We start from the raw sequence: 18096 nt of genomic DNA on the forward strand, positions 1-18096 counted from the left end.
CAACTTGCTGACAAAAGAAAGTGCACTGGTGGGGGCTTGTGAGCTACAGCTTTATAAGGATGTGTACTCTTAGAATACCTTTAATCCAAAAATAGTTATTTTCTGGGAATTTGAACTGTGTGTTGGCAATTAGATACCTCAGATGTTACACTTACATTCTTTTATATGAACATATTTAGTTCATTTCAATTCAACAAAAACTTCTTAGAGACCTAATTTGTGAAATTGATTCTTTTTTTCATTAATTATAGTTTTTATTTACCAGATATATGCATGGATAATTTTACAGCATTGACAATTGCCAAACCTTTTGTTCCAATTTTTCCCTTCCTTCCCCCCTCCCACAGGGCAGGTTGACCAATCCATGTTAAATATGTTAAAGTATAAATTAAATACAATATATATATAAATATCCAAACAGTTGTTTTGCTGTACAAAAAGAATCGGACTTTGAAATAGTATACAATTAGCCTGTGAAGGAAATAAAAAATGCAGGCAGACAAAAATAGACAAAAATGGGAATTCTATGTAGTGGTTCATAGTCATCTCCCAGAGTTCTTTCGCTAGGTATAGCTGGTTCAGTTTATTACTGCTCTATTGGAATTGATATGCTTCATCTCATTGTTGAAGATGGCCACATCCATCAGAATTAATCATCATATAGTGTAATGTTCTGTTGTCTCTCAATTATAATCCTTCTCTGGGAGGTTTCTTTTTTATAAATCCTTGTACTGCAATTATTCCTTTAAGAATTCAGAGTGACCAGCAAGGTGGTGTACGGTTCTTACCCTAGTGCAGGTTTCTTGGGAGGCTTCTGGAGCCTTCAGCCAGAGCGAAGGTAGAATCTTGACTCCTCTTCTTCCTGAATCCTGGCTCTGAATCTCGTCCAGCTTCCCTGAAGTTCTCCTGGGAAGTCTTGTTGACCCAATCCAGACTGTTCTTTCCAGACTGCCTTCTCCTTTTATCCTCCCAGAGAATGGGCTTTTGGGTACTCCAGGGGCTTCTGGGAACTACTTATAACCAATGAACTTGCTCCTTTAAAGGTGTAAACTCCTTTACAGAAGTCCAAAGGTATAAACTCCTTTTAAAGGTATTAACTAAAGGTGTGAACTCTGAGCTAGAGAATTGTTAAGTACTGACTTAGCACCTAGTAAGAACCTACCAATATTGTATTGTTATTGAAATATATAATGATCTCTCGGTCCCGTTCATTTCACTCAATATCAGTTCATTCAAGTCTCTCCAGGTCTTTCTGAAATCATCCTGTTGGTCATTTCTTACAGAACAATAATATTCCATAATAGTGATATACCACAATTTATTCAGTCATTCTCCAATTGATGGGCATCCACTTAGTTTCCAGTTTCTGGCCACTACAAAGAGGGCTGCCACAAACAGTGAAATTGATTCTTACTGTCCAAGATGCTACTTTTTGAGAACTAAAAATATCATCAAAGCAGAAAATGGATAAACCAGTATTTTTTCAAAATTATTAGGCCAACAAAACTCTTTGGAATGTGAAATTTATTTCACAGAGCATCCCAGGTAAGACTGGATACATCAGAATTTTTAAGCAAAATAGAGAAAAAATTCATACTAAAAATGACCACATAAGTATTTTATAGCAATTTCCATATTTGATATTATAAAAATATGGATATTTTATCAATGATCTCTTTGTCATATAGTTAAAATTCCATAGATACAATTTGGAAAGTGAATATCTATCTGTAGGATAAAACAACCCAAATCCCTCTAGCATTTTGGAATACCATCTCAAAATGAAGTGAGAAGTAAAAAATTAATTGAGTTAATTCTTGACTTCTATAAGGTTGCAGGATATTACCAACAAAACCCAAAAGGAAAAGATAGAAGAGAAATTTCATTTGAAAAGTATAAATATGTAGTATGAAAGTATAAAAGACATGGGAATCTACCTGCTAACATCCACATGAACTATGTGAATACAGGTGCAAAATATTCCTTATACAAATGAAATTATCTTAATAATTGAAGAAATGTTGATTGCTGATTGGTAGACTAAGCCAGTATAATAAAAATACCTATACTACCTAAATTAATTTACTTATTCAGTGTCATATCCATCAAATTACCAAAGAATTTCTTTATATTTATATACTAAAATTCAGCCAAAAACCAAGAATCTTAAAGTAAGGGGAAAAAAGGAAAGAAAAGAAAGGAATGTTAGCAGGCCAGATCTTAGAGTGTAGCATAAAGTAGAATTTATCAAAACAATTTTATTGCTTAAGAAATAGATAGATTAGATATAGATATATTGTATTATAGATTAGATTAGATATAGAAGCTAACAAGCACATTAGCCTAGTTTTTAATAAATTCAAAGAACCCAGCTCCTTGGGTAGGAATTCACTATTTAACAAAAACTTAGGAAATCTAACAAAAATTGTGTATAAAGCCATATCTTAAATAGCATGCCAGAATAAGCTTCCAATAGATATGACTTTCATTTGAAGGGTATATATAGAGGAAATTGGGGAAGAACCTGATTTTTTCTTAGAACTTCCCTAAGTCCTTGAGTAAGTAGATATAGTCAATGACTGCAGACTAGGTCTTCTGCTCTGAGATTCATGTAAGGGGTGATGGAACTCTTTAAACACTCTTTTCTCTGCCACAGCTCAGGCTTTTCAGTTTCTTCTTTTGCTCATTGATTGCCCCTTCAGGCTCTGGTGATTTTTTGGACAGGATTAGGGAGATTGATCACATTGCTGATATTGCTCAACAATATAGGTCTTTTCAGGCTGTCTCTTTCAGACTGTGTCTCTAATGATTCTGAGGAGTTACTCAATTCTTCCTACAAGTTCAAATATTAGTGTTTTTAAATTGCTTCCCAAGGCTTGTTCCTGTGAACCACACATTTCAAGAGTATAATCAAACCTCTAATCCACCTCTAATTTAAAATCTTAGTTACCTAGAATACTGAAAAGTAAATTGATTTATCCAGAATCATAAAGTCAATATAAATAAGAGTCTGAATTAGAACCTCGGTCTTCCAGTTTTCAAGATTCACTTACTGCCCAGTATAACAGATTGTTTCAACAAAACTTATTAGAAAAACATAAAAGGTTGACAAGCTAGGGGGGGAATTGAGTATCTGGCTGACCCATAAAACTATTCAAGGAGAATAATTTTAAAATCATTAAATTTCCTGAGGTGCAACTGGAGTACTGGACCTGGGAGTCAAAAATACTCATCTCGAGTTCAAAGCTGGCTTCATATGTTGTTCACTAGTTGTATGACCCTCAGCAAGTTGCTTATTCTGTTTGCCTTAATTTCCTCATCCATAAAATGAGCTGGAAAAAGAAATGGCAAATTCCTCTAGTATCTTTGCCAAGAAAACCCTAAAAGGGATCACAAAAAATCTTACGTGCTGGGAAAACGAAACATCAAAGACTTCCTGAAAACAATCACCAAAAATGAAATTTGGTCATGCCATAGTTCAAGAAATAATAAATGAAAACTTCCCAGAGCTATAAGAACAAGATGGTGAAGTAAAAAGAAAAAGAATCCATTGTCACTTGCTGAAAGAGACTTTTAAAAAAATCCCATGAAAAAGCAATAGTCAATATTCAGAGCTTTCAGATCAAAGAAAAAACAACAAAATTGTAAGTAGGATCACACAAGACAGCTACTAGGGAAAATAGAATATCGTATTCCAAAAGCAAAACATACAGACTTGAAGACATTAATAATATACTGTAAGAGTGAATATATACATGGATCTTTTTTTATTAAAGCTTTTTATTTTCAAAAAAATATTGAATCTTACAAAACGTTTTGCTCCAATTTTCCCCTTTTCCCCCTCAACCCACCTCTAGATGGTAAGCAATACAACATATGTTAAATATAATAATAATATTAATATTATTAAAATATATTATTTTATATTTTATTATATATTAGAAGTTATAAAATATATTCTAATATAACATAATATAAATTATAATGTTATTATATATTATACAATTATATCTATATAATAATACACATGACATTAAACATACATTATAATATTTATATATTTAATATATAATATATAACTATTATAATATGTATGATATATATATTAAAATATAATAATATTAATTAGAAGAAATAATGAAAATATTTGCATAATTTATACAATTATCTTGCTATACAAGAAAAATCAGATCAAAAGAGAAAATACAAGTAAACAACAAGAAAAGAAATGAAAATGCTATATTGTGATCCACATTCAATTTCCACAGTCCTCTCTTAGAGTGTAGATAGCTCTCTTTATCATGAGATCATTGGAAGTGTCCTGAATCATCTCATTGTTTTGTACAATGATCTCCTGGTTTTGCTCCTTTCATTTAGCATGAGTTCATGTTAAGTCTCTCCAGGCCTCTCTGAAATAATCATGTTGATTGTTTTTTATAGAACAATAATATTCCATAGCATTCATATGCCATAACTTATTTAGCCATTCTCCAATTGATGAGCATCCAATCAGTTTCCAGTTTCCTGCCATGACAAAAAGTGCTGCCCTAGGCATTTTTATATATGTGGGTCTTTTTTCCTCCTTTAAGATCTCTTTGGGACCTAAGCCCAGAAGAAACACTTCTGGATCAAAAGGATTTTGATATTTTGATATCACTTTGGGTATGGTTCCAAATTGCTCTCCAGAATGGTTGGATCAGTTCACAACTCCACCGACAATGTATTAGTGTCCCAGTTTTTCCACATCTCCTCCAACATTCATCATTACTTTTTTCCTATTAGTCAGTTTGAGAAGTATGTAGTGTACCTCTGAGTTGTCTTAATTTGCATTTCTCTGATCAATAGTTTCAATATCTTCATCTGAAAATTGTCTGTTCATATCCTTTGACCGGTTATCAATTGGAGAATGACTTGAATTCTCATAAATTTGATTCAATTCTCTATAGATTTTAGAAATGAGGACTCTATCAGAACCTTTGAATGTAAAAATGTTTTCCCAGTTGTTTGCCTCCCTTCTAATCTTGTCTGCATTAGTTTCATTAATTAATTAATTAATTTATTTATTTATTTTGCTGAGACAATTGGGATTAAGTGATTTGCCCAGGGTCATACAGCTAGGAAGTTTTAAGTATCAGTGTTAAGTGTCTGAGGTCAAATTTGAACTCAGGTCCTCCTGACTTCAAGGCCACCTAGTTGCTCCATTGTATGCATTTGTTTTGTTTGTACAAAACCTTTTTAACTTAATAGAATCAAAATTATCTATTTTGTGTTCAATAATGAACTCCAGTTCTTCTTTGACCACAAATTCCTTCCTTCTCCACGGATCTGAGAGGAAACTATCATTTGTTCTTCTAATTTGCTTATAACATCTCTCTTTATATCCAGATCATGAACCCATTTTGACCTTATCTTGGCATACTGTGTTAGGTGTATGTCAATGCCTAGTTTTTGCCATCCTATTTTCCCATTTTCCCAGTTTTTGTCAAATAGTGAGCTCTTGTCCCCAAAACTGGGGCTTTGGGTTTATCAAATACTAGATAACTATTGTCATTGAGTATTTTGTCCTGTGAACTAAACTTATTCCAAAGATTGACTATTTTTTATCCAGTACCAAATAGTTTTGATGACTGATGTTTTATTATATAATTTTAGGTCTGGCACAATTAGGCCACTTTCATTTCCATTTTTTTCATTAATTACCTTGAAATTCTTGAATTTGAAATTTTTATTCTTCCAGATGAACTTTGTTATTATTTTTTTCTAGATCAGGAAAATATTTTTTGAGAGTTTGATTGGCATGGCACTGAATAAGTAGATCAATTTAGGTAGTATTGTCATTTTTATTATATTTGCTCTGCCTACCCATGAGAAGTAGATATTTTCCCAATTGATTAGATCTGACTTTACAAAAATGCATCTTTTAATAGAAGAAAAGACTTTTGATGAAAAGACCAGAGCTAAGTAGAAACTTCAACATGATAGGGTTGCCTTGTCAAAGGGGGTAGAGGAAAAAGATAGTCACTGAAGTATTTTTGGAAATTCATGAAAGAGAAGATAAAGGAGGTGAGAAAGAAATAGGTCAGCAAATCAGCTTTTAAAGTTTCATGCTGATATACTAAAAATAAAGGCCACTACAGGAGTGAAGCAAACCATAGAAAGATAAATATGTAGAAAGAAAAAATAAAAACAATTGCAAAGGGCTAAAAGATGTTGAAGTACTTCTATTTTAATATGTATAAAAGAGACACATGTTCCTTTAGGATCCTAACAACTTGAAGTTTTCATAGTGAGTTAAATAAAAATAATGTAAGGATTGGAAAAGAATTTGTTATGATCAGAAAAGAAAGAAAAATTTAAAAAACCTATTTATCATAATTGGGGTATGAGAGGAAGAATTAAGTAAAATTAACAAAGGATAAAAGGAACAAATGCATAATCCTAATTCATCTGAATTGGACAAAGGAAGGCTGAACATATATACACAAAGAGTTTCATGGAATAATCTTAAATATTAATTAATCTTAAAATTAAATATTTATCAAGGAAACAGGCAATGATATGGTAAGAGGGAATGGGTTTAGGAAGAAACGAAGAATTGGGGAGAGAACATTCACAAATGAAATAAAATTCAAATTTTTAGGATGAAGTGTAAAGGAAAGAATTACAACCAACAATTGGGGTCTGAATAAGAAGAAATTAACAACAGTGGAATGCTATCAAATAGCTTTTTGTTCATATTCTTTCTTTTTTACCATCTCTTTCTTACCTATAAGAGTGAGGAGCAGGGAAAAATGAAAATAAGATATAAAGAAATACACAATTAATAGTCATAACCATGAATATGAATTGGATAAATTTATCCATGATGGAAAATTGTAGTATGGATTAGAAAATAGAATCCAGTAATATGTTGTTTATAGGAACTCTACTTTAAATATATAGGCCAACATAGAATTAAAATGCAGAGCTGGAGTGGAATTTTTTAATGATTTAGACAAACTCAAGATGGTCCTTCTCTCACCTATACATCTCTATAATTTTTTCATCTTTCCTTAACATTGTCAAACAAGTGTTTGCCAGAATTGTCAATGACATACATAATTAAGTGTGTGTTTATTCTTATGATCCTTCCATAGGTATGTCTAGAACAAGTCAGGAACAATTTAAAAAGACAAAACATTATTTATCCAAAGCTTCCATAAATGAGTTATTAATATATGTGAAATGTATTGGAGTTGGACAAGATCTAGAATTCTTTCTTGGGGGTTGGATTAAAAATGTATTTCACCTTTAATTATTTGCCTTTGGAGATTTCAAGTCAAGCTAGGTTTAATCCTCCATGTTAACTTTTACATTTTCTTTATCTTCTAGCACTTCAACACATCTCCAAAAGGATATTATACTTCAGTTATTTTCTTGACTTTAATTCTTTATAAATAGAACATCTAATACTCCCAAACAGAAATGCCTTTAAAAAACAATATACTTTCATTATTTTAAATGTTTAAAAAGTTGAAATAATTATATCATCCACAAATGGTTGTCAGCCTCCTTCCATATAAAACCTTCAGTCAATCAAATAGCAAATATTTTTTATGTATAGAATAGATATGCTTAATACTTAATACATGTAATACAAGTAAGTGTTACACGAACATTTTAACAGTTTTTCCCAAAGGCCATTTATAAATCAGACAACTTAAAAAAATTTGAAAAGTTTCCCTTACAAAGAGTGGGGTTATTGTCACTGTACTTTCAAGAGTCAAATGGAACATTGTGGAAATATGTTTTAATTGTGAATGGTTTATACTGAAAGTTTGAGAGAAGCTACTGTATCTTTGAAAAGTAGATACTATTTTTTCCTTCATCATGGCTGGAGAGAAGCTGGAGAAGACAAGGAAAAAGAAAATGGAGAGCTTTTTTTTTTTTTTTTTTTTTTTTTTTTTTGCTAGAACTGTTTTTAAACTTTATCTTGTGAAAAAGATTAAGAAAATTAAATTATATAGGATTATTTTTTCAGAAGTACAGAGAATTTACCTGTCAATAGTGATGATCTGAGATGATTTAATTAAGGTAATTCTCACAGTAAAAATATTGTAAATAATCATCTATGTACTTTGTTGATTTATTTGTTAATATTTTACATGTTCATTATTTTAAAATAATTACTTACTCCTAGGAAAACAAGGGATTTAATATATATAGAGATAAAAACCTATTAGGAAAGTATAAGTAATACTTGATGAGTTGAGGGCAGGGTTTTTTCTTAACTTAACTGAAGAAATATTCAACAGTTTGTGAACAAGTTAAGGAGCACATTGAAGGGTAACTTTTTATTATAGATTTTTATTTACAAAATATATGCATGGATAATTTTTCAGTATTGAAACTTTTTGTTCCAATTTTTCCCTTCCTTCCCTCTCTGCCATGGCAGGTTGACCAATACATGTTAAATATGTGAAATATTTTATATATATATATATATATATGTATATATATACATATATATATATATATATACATAGATAGATAGATAGATAGATAGTTATTTTGCTGTACAAAAAGAATTGGACTTTGAAATAGTGTACCATTAACTTGTGAAGACAATAAAAAATTCAGGCAGACAAAAATAGAAGGATTGGGAATTCTATGTAGTGGTTCATAGTCAGCTCCCGGAGTTCTTTTGCTGGGTGTAGCTAGTTCAGTTCATTACTGCTCTATTGGAACTGATTTGGTTCATCTCATTGTTGAAGAGGGCCACGTCCATAAGAATTGATCATTATATAGTATTATTGTTGAAGTATATAATGATCTCCTGTTCCTACTCATTTCACTCAGCATCAGTTCATGTAAATCTTTCCAGGCCTTTCTGAAATCATCCTGCTGGTCATATCTCACAGAACAATAATATTCCATAATATTCATATATCACAATTTTTAAGCCATTCTCCAATTGATGGCCATCCACTCAGTTTCCAGTTTCTGGTCACCATAAAGAGGGCTGCCACAAACATTCTTGCACATACAGGTCCCTTTCCCTTCTTTAAAAATCTCTTTGAGATATAAGCCCAGTAGTAACACTGTTGGATCAAAGGGTATCCACAGTTTGGTAACTTTTTGAGCATAGTTACAAATCTCTCGCCAGAATGGCTGGATGTAGTCACAATTCCACCAACAATATATCAGTGTCCCAGTTTTCCCATATCTCCTCCAGAATTCTGCATAATCTTTTCCTGTCATTCTAGCCAATCTGGCAGGTATGTAGTGGTATTTCAGAGTTGTCTTAATTTGTATTTCTCTGATTAAAAATGGCTTGGAACATCTTTTCATATGGCTAGATATAGTTTCAATTTCTTAATCTGCAAATTGTCTGTTTATATCTTTTGACCTTTTATCAATTGGAGAATGGCTTGATTTCTTATAAATTAGAGTCAATTCTCTATATATTTTGGAAATGAGGCCTTTATCAGAATCTTTGACTGTAAAAATGTTTTCCCAGTTTAATTTTTCCCTTATAATCTTGTCTGCATTAGTTTTGTTTGTATAAAAACTTTTCAATTTGATGTAATCAAAATTTTCTATTTTGTGATCAATAATGATCTCTAGTTCTTCTTTGGTCATAAATTCCTTCCTTTTCCATAGGTCTGAGAGGTAAACTATCCTTTTTTCTTGTAATTTATTTATAATCTCATTCTCTATGCCTAGATCATGAACCCATTTTGACCTTATCTTGGTGTATGGTGTTAAGTGTGGGTTAATACCTAGTTTCTGCCATGGTAATTTCCAATTTTCCCAGCAGTTTTTGTCAAACAGTGAGTTCTTATCCTAAAAGTGGGGTATTTAGGTTTGTCAAATATTAGATTATTAAAGTTATTGACCATTTTGTCTTTTGAACCTAACCTATTCCACTGGTCAACTAGTCTATTTCTTAGCCAATACCAAATGGTTTTGCTAACTGCTGCTTTATAATATAATTTTAGATCTGATACAGCTAGGCCACCTTCATTTGATTTTTTTTATTAGTCCCTTGAAATTCTTGACCTTTTCTTCTTCCAGATGAATTTTGTTGGTATTTTTTGTAGGTAATTAAAATAGTTTTTTGGGGAGTCTGATTGGAATAGTGCTAAATATTATAGTTTAGGTACTATTGTCATCTTTATTATATTTGTCTGCCTTATCCAAGAGCACTTAATATTTTTCCAAGTAGTTGGATCTGACTTTATTTGTGTGGAAAGCGTTTTGTAGTTTTACTCATATAGTTCCTGACTTTCCCTTGGCAGATAGATTCCCAAATATTTTATAGTGTCGGTAGTTACTTTAAATGGAATTTCTCTTCATAACTCTTTGTAACTGTTGGATTTTCTTAGTGGTATGAACTAAATACCACTGTTATGCTGATGAACTTATATGGGTTTATTTTGTATTCTGCAACTTTGCTAAAGGTGTGAATTATTTCTAATAGCTTTTTAGTAGAATCTCTTGGGTTCTCTAAGTATACCATCATATCATTTGCAAAGAGTGATAATTTGGTGTCCTCATTATCTATTCTAATTCATTTACTCTCTTTCTCAACTCTTATTGACAAAGCTAGCTTTTCTAATACAATATTGAATAGTAATGGTGACAGTGGGCAACCTTGTTTCTCACCTGATCTTATTAGGAAGTGTTCCAATTTATACCCATTACATATGATGCTTACTGATTGTTTTAAACAGATGCTACTGATTGTTTTAAGGAAAAGTCTATTTATTTCTGTATTCTCAAGTGTTTTTAATAGGAATGGATGTTGGATTTTATCAAATGCTTTTTCTGCATCTATTGAGATGATCATGTTTTTTGTTAATTTGGTTATTAATATGGTCAATTATGCTAATAGTTTTCCTAATATTGAACCAGCCCTACATTCCTGGTATAAATCCTACTTGGTCATGGTGTATTATTGTGGGAATGATTTTCTGTAGTCTTTTTGTTAATATCTTATTTAAGATTTTAGCATCAATATTCATTAGGGAGATTGGCCTATAATTTTCTTTTTCTTTTTTCAACCTACCTGGTTTAGGTAGCAGTACCATGTTTGTGTCATAAAAAAAATTTGGTAGGACTCCTTCATTCCCTATTTTTTCAAATAGTTTATTTAGCACTGGGGCTAATTGTTCTTTAAATGTTTGGTAGAATTCACATGGAAATCCATTTGGGCCTGGGGATTTTTTCCTAGAGAGTTGATTAATAGCTTGTTCTATTTCTTTTTCTAAAATGGGACTATTTAAGCAATTTACTTCCTCCTCTGTTAATCTGGGAAGCCTATATTTTTGGAGGTAGTCATCTATTTCACTTAGGTTATCAAATTTATTGGCATAAAGTTGGGCAAAGTAACTCTTTATTATTGCTCTAATTTCCTCTTTATTAGTGGTGAGTTCTCCCTTTTCATTTTTAAGACTAACAATTTGATTTTTCCCTTTCCTTTTTCTAATCAGATTTACCAAAGGTTTACCTATTTTATTGTTTTTTTTTTATAAAGCCAACTCTTAGTTTAATTTACTAATTCGATAGTTTTTTACTTTTAATATTATTAATTTCTTTTTTTAATTTTAGAATTTCAAGTTTAGTATTTGATTGGTGGGTTTTAATTTGGTCCTTTTCTAGCTTTTTAAGTTGTGAGCCCAATTCATTGATCCTCTCTTTCTCTATTTTATTCAAGTAAGACTCTAAAGATATAAAATTTCCATTTATTACCGCTTTGGCTGCATCCCACAAATTTTGGTATGATGTCTCATCGTTGTCATTATCTTGAGTGAAATTATTGTGTTTATAATTTGCTGTTTCACCCAATCATTCTTTAAGATGAGATTGTTTAGTTTCCAATTACTTTTTAGTCTATTTACCCCTCACTTTTTGTTAGATGTAGTTTTTATTGCATCATGATTTGAAAAGAAAGCATTCACTATTTCTGCCTTCCTGCATTTAATTTTGAGGTCTTTATGTCCTAATATATGGTCAGTTTTTGTATAGATTTCATGGACTGCTGAGCAGAAAGTATACTCCTTTCTGTCATCATTCAGTTTTCTCCAAAGATCTATCATTCCTAATTTTTCTAATATTCCATCTACCTCTTTAATTTCTTTCATATATGTTTTGTGCTTTGATTTATGTAATTCTGAGAGTGCAAGCTTGAGATCTCCCACTATTATAGTTTTACTATCTATTTCTTCTTGCAACTCTCTTAACTTCTCCTTTAGGAAGTTAGATGCTATACCACTTGGTGCATATATGTTTAGTATTGATATGGCTTCACTGTCTATGCTATCCTTTAGCAAGATATAGTTTCCTTATCTCTTTTAATTAGATCAATTATTGCTTTTGCTTGATCTGAGATAAGGATGGCTACCCCTGATTTTTTTTATTTCACCTGAAGCATAATACATTCTGCTGCAGCCTTTTGCCTTTACTCTATATGTATCTCTCTGCTTTAAATGTGTTTCCTGTAAACAACACATTGTAGGGTTCTGACTTTTGATCCAGTCTGCTATCCGCCTCCTCTTTGTGGGAGAGTTCATCCCATTCACATTTATGGTTAAAATGACTAATTCTGTATTTTCTGCCACCTTATTATCCCTAGATTATGCTTTTCTTTTTCTTGCCCCTCTTTATCGCCTTTTTCCAGTATTAAACTTATGGGCACCACTTGTGTCACATAGCTCTCCCTCTTTAGGATCTCTCCCAGCCCCTTTGTATCCCGTCCCTTTTCTAATACTTTTCCCTTATTCTCTTTTCCTTTTCCCTTTTCCTCTCCCACTTTTTAATGAGGTGAGAGCAGTTTCTCTGTAAACCAAATATGTCAATTATTTTCTCTTTGAGCCAACTCTGATGAGAGTAAGATTCACACAATATTTCTTCCCTTCTCTAAATTCCCTCAGATATGATAGGTTTCTTTTGCCTCTTCGTGGGATGTAGTTTTCCTCTTTTTATCTCCCCTTTTCCCATTTTCTGACACTATCCCCTTTCCATTCCTAGTTCTCTTTTTTATGTTATATCAGTAAAATCAAATTATACATGTACTCTTTATGTATATCCACAACAGAAATACAGTTCTCAAAAGTTTTTTTTTAATTTTTTTTTGTTTCTCTTGAATTCTATGGTTGGAGATCATTTTTTTTTTGCTTGTTTGTTTAGTTCTGTTTTTTTCCTTAGAAACAAATGGAATTCATCCATTTCATTAAATGTCTTCCCTGAAAGAAAAAGTTCAGCTTAGCTGGGTAGTTTATTCTTGGCTGCATTCCAAGTTCTTTTGCCTTTCAGAATATCAGGTTCCAGATCCTTCGATCTTTTCATCGTAATTTTCAGGAAGTGCAATAATCCTCAGATTATTTCTCCTAGATTTATTTTCTGGGTCTGTTGTTTTTCCATTTTTTTCTAATTTTTCATTTTTTTTTTTTTGGTTTTGCTTGACTGATTCTTGATGTCTCAATGAATCATTCATTTCTATTTGTTCAGTACTGATTTTTAATGAGCTATTTTCTTCATTAGCCTTTTTTACTTCTTTTTGTATATGTCCAATTGAGTTTTTAAATGAGTTGTTTTGCTTTATGGAAGTTTTTTTTTTCCATTTCACTAATATTTAAAAATTTTTTTACTGAATTGTTTTCTTTTTCCAATTTACAAATCCTACTTTCCTGGGAGTTCTTTACCTTTTCCAATTCACATTTCAGGAAGTTATTACTCTCTTGCATAGCTTCTCTTTCCTTTCCCCATTTTTTTTCTAGCTCTCTTTTAAGATTTTTTATAGTTTCTTCTAGGAGAGCCTTGTGTGAGGGGGACCAGGTTACATCCCCCTTTACTTTTTTTGTCTGGACATTGTCTGCTATTAGTTTCCTTGGAGTTGAAAACCTGCTCTCTTTCTGTATAGAAGCTATAGATGATCCTTTTGATTTTTTTTTACTCATTTTTAAAAAAGCCTTTAGGGTCTGCCTTCAGGGCAAGGAGGTTACTAGCTTCCTCTGCAATGCAGGGATAGATATATGGACAGTAGCTATCCTGCCAATGGGCTGCAAAAAGTAGCTGAGCTGCAGAAGTGCTCTGGGAAAAGCTCCACACCAGAAGTGACTCAGACCTGGGTAGCACAGGTTGAACTATGAAAGTACCCTGCTAAGAATCCTGCTGTGTTGATTAGCAATTGCCCTGGGGCTAGAGGCTTAGTAGCAAAAGTGTCCCAAGCAAAAGCCCACTGTGGGTTTTAGCAATTGCTCAGCTCCACACAGCATCAGAAGTGTCTTTTCCCAGGGGAGCATTTGTGCTGTGGAAGTTCTGGGCCCCAGGCCCAGCCCCCCACTGTGTAGATTAGAGGCTGTCTGGACCTGCACCCCTCTGCTGTGCAGATTTGTGACTGCCCAGAGCAAGCCCCACGCTGCAGAATGCGGCTGCACAGCTTGCTGTGGTCTGTGCTGATTCACTCATTTCTAGTTTTGGGTGGGTATAGCCAGATCCTGTTAGATTCTGGCATTTTTTTTAGAGCACCCTCCATTTTTGGCTTTAATTTCTCTGCTGGTCTACTGCTTTGCAGCCAAAGCAGAACTGCCAACCTATGGTAGAGTCCTCTCTGCAAATTTTCCAACCATGGAGACCACTCCCTTCCAGTCTGCTCAATATGCTAGCTTCTGGTTCTAGTCCTGCTTGTGCTGGTCTGCTCCCACCACTCAAGACAAACCTTTTCTGGTGATCTTCCTGATTATCTTCAGCTGGTAAATTGTTACACTTCCAATCTTCATAAATTTTACCATTCAAGTGCTATTTTTGCAGCTGAATTTAATAATTCATAGTGAGGGTATGAGAGAAGCTCAGAAAGTCATGTGTGCCTTCTCCACCATTTTGGCTAAGCCCCAGAGGGGTAATTTCTAAGGAAGGCTGGCAAATCCCACAATCTTTGCCACATACATCATTCAACAGAAGTTTTAAACTTTTGAAAAAGATTAATCTCATTCTCAAAAACAAATAAAATTCCAACTTTTCTTCTTTGCTTATATCTTGATTTGTGTAAATTTTCAAATTGGATTATAAGAAACTGTCTTTTACTATAGTACTGCAAAATGAAAATATAGACCCAAATCCTTGAGGCGAATCATTTACCCTTTGCTGCTTTTGAGCAATTCTTTGTGTTCATACTATTAGAATACTGATAGTACTGAGCAAGTAAAACATTTCATCACTAAGAGTTTTTTTAGCCTTGCACTCAAGTTTGCCTTATAAGTTTTCAGAAGATAATTACAGATAGGAAATATAGGTCAAAGCAAAGGTATATAATCAACTTCTTAAAATATTTTATTTTAATCAGCCAAGATCTGTCTTCTCATCTTCCTATTCCCCCTCACCATTTGAGAATATAAGACAAACAAAATTATATTACATTACATTTATATTACAAATTATGTTTCCACATTGGCCATATTTTAAACAAATTTTCTTTATTCTATTTCTTCCACTTTTCTATCAGGTGGTGGAGAGCATGTTTCATGATTGGTCCTTTGGAATCTTTGTTAGTTGTTACATTAATAAGAGTTCAGTACCATAGTATTCGATTACATTCACATACCAAATTTGTTCATCTATTCCTGAACTTATGAACATTCTCTCAGATTTTCTTCCTTTGTCTCTTCAAAAAAGGTTATAAATATTTTTTGCATAGCTATAGCGAGCTGTTGTCTCCAGAAGCTGCCGGATCGCTCTCTGGGAAGAGATCTGCTGTGTCTACTCAAATCTCTCAGACAGATTCTTCTTCCTGTAGAGAACCGTTGTCTCCAGGCAGTTGCTGTTAACTCTTGTCCAGAGAAGTGACTTCCCTTCCTGCAGAGAGCCCCGTCAGGCCTGATGTAATGCAGAGACTTCTCCTCTTCCTGAAGTGCTGTCCTCCAGCCCTCGTCCTTCCCCAGTCCAGACTGCTTTCCAAGCTCAATGTTGCCTCTTTTTATCCTCCCAGAGAAGGCTTCTGGAAGAACCACTTCAACCAATGAGCTTGCTCCTTCTAAGATTCCTAAGGTGTAAACTCCCTTTACAGGTCTGAGCCAGAGAACTGTCAAGTCAACCTGAGTTCTCACCTTGTAATTGTCCAGACAACCTGAGTTCTCACCTAGTAATCCTAACACATAGCCTTAGAGTTTGTCTAATTCCACTTCCCCTTCCCTCCTTTCCCTCCTATTTCAGATCAGTTCAGATCAGAGTGAGGTGAAAGTGTCAGCTGCTTCCTTCCACCACCTCCTCTTTGTTTGTATAGATATCTACAGGGGCATATTGGTTATATTGAGATAGTATTCTCTAATTTTTCCCCTTCCCCCTTCCCACGATCCCATTCCCCGCCAAAGTCTGTGTGTTCCTCTTATCTTCTTTTTCCATTTTTTATTGAGAGCCTCAAGAGCTACAAGAATCACTCAGGATTTATCTATTTGGACTCTCTCAGTGGGGTTCTTTGTTTGGTTGCATGTTCTTCTTGCCTACTTTCTGATTTCAAACTTGATTTTAGGGTTGGACCCTGCCACATTCCTGGAGAGGTCTTGCCTAGTCCTATGCTCTTTTTCTTGGGAGTGTTATGTTATTCTAGGATCTAAGGAACAGTCTAGGGACCAGAAAACTTCCACTGTTCCCAAGTGGCGTGAGGCAGGGCAAAATCTATTTACTTCCCTACCTGGTCTGAGCTTTGCAGGCTTGTAGCTCTGAACAATTAACTTTATCTTTGTTTACCTCAGTTTCCTCAACTTTAAGATGAAGATAATAATAGCATACAGGTTTGTTGTGAGGATCAAATGAGACAATATTTGTAAAGTGTTTTACTATAGTATCTGGCTCACATTGGTATCATGAAAATGCCTGTGTGGAGTCAGATTCATTCCATTTTCCACCTTTGTGCTGGCTGGAGGCTTTGGATTGGGAGGAAGAGAGGCTGAAGCTAGAAGAGACACAGGACTAGCCGCAAGAATTCTCGGAACCAAGGAGAGAGATAGGCTTCTAAGAAAGCTAACTAGGCTATTTTGAAGGAGACAATAAAGGATTTAGACTTGAAGTTCTGGCTGCATTTGGGGTGATTATTAAACCGAATTGAAACTAAGGCTGCCTCCAGAAGCTCTCCAAGAAATCTGTTCCCAGAGAATTTTATATTTTAGAAAAGAACATTACAGGGAAGCTCTGTAACATGCATTCAAACAAGCTTTATAAAAGATAAAAGAAAAGTAAGAGTAATTCATCCCAGGAAGTAAGAGATTGTTTAAGAGAAATAAAAAAAAAACATGAAAAAGTTCAAACCTTATAAATGATAATATGTATCATTTTAGTAAAGAGCATTGATTTCACAATTAGTTTCAGTCACATGAGTGAATAAAACATCTGGAATAAAAACCATTGGAACCTATTGCTCTTCATGAAAAAGATACCAGTAATGGAATATTACTGTTATTCTATGATCCTCATATCAAAATAATTTATTTATGTGGAACGAGTAACAGTATCATCTCTTATTTTGAAATCACAAATGCACCTGCTACCTCAACATTAATAAAGAGCCTCTGAAATGTATTAGTTGTATGTCCAAGAAAAGGCTCAATTCTAACAAATGAAAAATTGCCACATTCCTGCATCTAGACAGAGTAGGGCAAAAAGCTCTGCAAGTAGAAAAGTAGTTTGAGGGAAATAATGCTGATTCACTCTTCATTTTCCTGAAACATAGTGGCATTATAGTAAGAACCAGGACTTATCAGTGGTTAAGAAAAATCTTCCAGACAATAAATCTTTAGTAAAGAAGAAATGTGTCCTGATTAGTCTTTTGAAGAGAGGTAAATGGTACTAAAGTAAAATGTGTAAAATGAAGCACACTTAAAAAGCATATAAAGTAGCTTAAGTTTGAAGTGTGATATAGTTGAAATACTGATTCCTAAATTAGAAAGCTTGAGATTCTAAATCAAGCTCTCCTACTTATTAGTCATGTGAGCTTGGGCAATTTATTTCAGTTCCTTTGAGACTTTTTTTTTTTTTGTTTTGTTTTGTTTTTAACAGAAGAGAGAAAATTATTTTGATTTTACAGGGGATAAGACATAAATGGAATTTTATATAAAAGCACAT

The sequence above is a fragment of the Sminthopsis crassicaudata genome, chromosome 5, assembly GCF_048593235.1.
Source record: "Sminthopsis crassicaudata isolate SCR6 chromosome 5, ASM4859323v1, whole genome shotgun sequence".
NCBI classification, from domain to species: domain Eukaryota; kingdom Metazoa; phylum Chordata; class Mammalia; order Dasyuromorphia; family Dasyuridae; genus Sminthopsis; species Sminthopsis crassicaudata.